Raw genomic sequence first — 2,500 nt, forward strand, 5'->3', positions numbered from 1 at the left:
CAAACCCTTGTGTTAATGGAATTTCTCGCTCTTGAGATGGTGAAACAAATGACTTATCATTCTCTCCCATGGCTTTCTCACCTTGAGGCTCATCACTCCCTATTTCTCCTTCATTGTTTTTAACTTTCACAACTGGGTCCTCTAATTGTTTACCACCCCTAAGAATAACATCACTTATATGGTCTTTGGGTTTGGTTTCAATATGTCTTAGAAGGACTTTGGAGGTAGGAGAGGAAGCAGCCGCTTGTTGGGCTGCTTGAGAGATTTGAGTCTCTAGCAATTTGTGGTGAGTAGAAATGGAGTCTTCTTTTGAAGTAAGTTTGGCAAGAGAGTCACTCAAAAATTCAGTTTGATTTTGAAGCTTTTGGAGCTGCTCGGATTGATTTATAATAAAATTTTCTAAAAAGATTTCCAAGCTAGATTTTTGAGGGACTCTTTGGTTATTTTCATAACTGGGTGGTGTTGTTTGTCGTCCAAAAAGATTTTGAAGGGTTTGAAAAAAAATTTGGTTGATTCTAAACCCTTGATTATATTGAGCATAGTTTACTTGCTCAGGACCTCTAACAACTCTACCTAGTTTGCAATCAATGCCAATATGGCCAAATATTCCACAAAGTTCACAAGGTGGTGAAACAGGAGTAGGTGCGACAATACTTACATTTAATTTATCAAATTTTTGAAAAAGTATGTCCACCTTAGCAGATAGATGATCAAGGGGAGAAATTTCATACATACCTGCCTCTTGTTTAGAGGGTGAAGAAGCAGTGATGGCTCTCTCGATTGTCCATTGATATTGGTTTTGTGCCATGTCCTCGATCAAAGCATATGCTCCTATGTATGTTTTATTCATCAAAGCTCCACCTGCAGCTGTATCAATATAAACTTTTGCGGTATATGAAAGACCATTATAAAAAGTGTGAATAATAAGCCAATTCTCTAAACCATGATGGGGACAAAGTCTAAGCATTTCTTTGAAACGCTCCCACGCATCGTAAAGAGATTCTCCATCTTTTTGAGTGAATTGTATGATTTGATTCCTTAATTGGACAGTTTTAAAATAGGGAAAGAATTGGGCAAGAAAAGCTTGCCTCATTTGTTGCCATGAAGTGATTGAACCAAGTTTCAGTAAATGAAACCAAGTACCAGCCCTTCCCCCTAAGGAGAAAGGAAAGTAGTGCAGCCTTACGACCTCTTGGTTTGCATTTACGGTTCCACTGAGTCTTAAAAAGGTTGAAATATGAAGATTCGGATCCTCAGTGGGTGATCCGAAAAATTGATTTTGCTGCACTAAGTCAACAAGTGCAGGTTCTATTTCAAAATTGTCGTCAACCGTTGGGTACACAATAGCATCGTATGACTCATTTGAAAATGGGATTGCATACTCTTTGAGAGAACGTTCTTTAGCCATATCGTTATTATCTTCCCAAGAAGTTAAAGGCAAAAGAAGAAATAGAAAAAGAAATAAAATAAGATAAAATAAAATAAAGGAAAAGATTTTTTTTTTCTTTGGAAAGAAATACAAATATAAAATAAAATAAAATAAAGCAAAAGATTTTTTTTTAAAGAAATATAAAAAGAAATAAAATAAGGAAAAAGATTTTTTGTTCTAATCACTATTAAAAAGTTAATCAAATTACAACAACTCCCCGGCAACGACGCCAAAAACTTGATAGGGCCAAACCGCAAGTGCACGGCCTATCGAAGTAATAGTAGTAAGAAAGAGTATCGTTCCGCTAGGGAGTTGTTCAACTTAATTAACCTTTAAAGAATGATTAGAGGAGAAGAAAGTTTGATAAAAGGAGGTTTGATTGCTGAAGGTAAATAACAATAATAATAAAGAGCCTTGGGATTATTGGTTTGTCATAATAACAAATCTTTCACTAGACAAGGCTTTAACTTCTAATTCCATGGTTTACACCGTAATTTCCTAAGACCGGTTTCCCTTTAGCCCCTCACCTTTCCGATGAAAGTCCAGTGAGAGTTTACTTCTAGTAACCAAGCCTATTTCGCTGACTTGATTACTAGAAGATGCTTATAAGGATTGAAACTACTTGTGTCTCAATAATTGCAAAGACTATTTCGCTGCCTTTGCAATTATTGTCTAGATTCACTTGTTCCAACATCAAAGCTTCGCTCTCGCTTTATGAATTGATGTTTGGTATAATGGATTAACGATTATCAAACCCTCCGCTTTCGCTTCCACAGTTTGATAATTGTTAATTCATGTTAAAACGGTGAATCTAAATTAGAAATTACAGTTACATAGAATTAGGGTTAAAGCTTGGTTCGTTAGGATTATGTCATTAGACTTCCCAACAATCCCAAGACAAAGAATTCTACTCACTCATGTTCATCGTAGACATGGGGGAAGAAGAGAGAAGACAATAAAATAAATGGCGAAAGAAAGTAAATAGAAATAAAGGACTTTATTGAAATAATAGTAACTAAATAAATTCTCAATTCAAAGGTGAATGTTTATGGTGGAGAGCTACTCTATTTA

General features: G+C 35.4%; 1 non-coding gene across 1 annotated transcript; it reads left to right on the forward strand.

Annotated features, from left to right (window-relative positions):
- The first annotated feature begins 938 nt into the window (after positions 1-938).
- Positions 939-1,045, forward strand: LOC146935694 (small nucleolar RNA R71). Its single transcript, XR_015033706.1, has one exon. It is a non-coding gene; the product is annotated as a small nucleolar RNA R71 (small nucleolar RNA).
- Positions 1,046-2,500: the final 1,455 nt, after the last annotated feature.

Source organism: Medicago sativa, chromosome 3 (assembly GCF_051527215.1).
Source record: "Medicago sativa cultivar Bolivia chromosome 3, Bolivia_mono, whole genome shotgun sequence".
NCBI classification, from domain to species: Eukaryota; Viridiplantae; Streptophyta; class Magnoliopsida; order Fabales; family Fabaceae; genus Medicago; species Medicago sativa.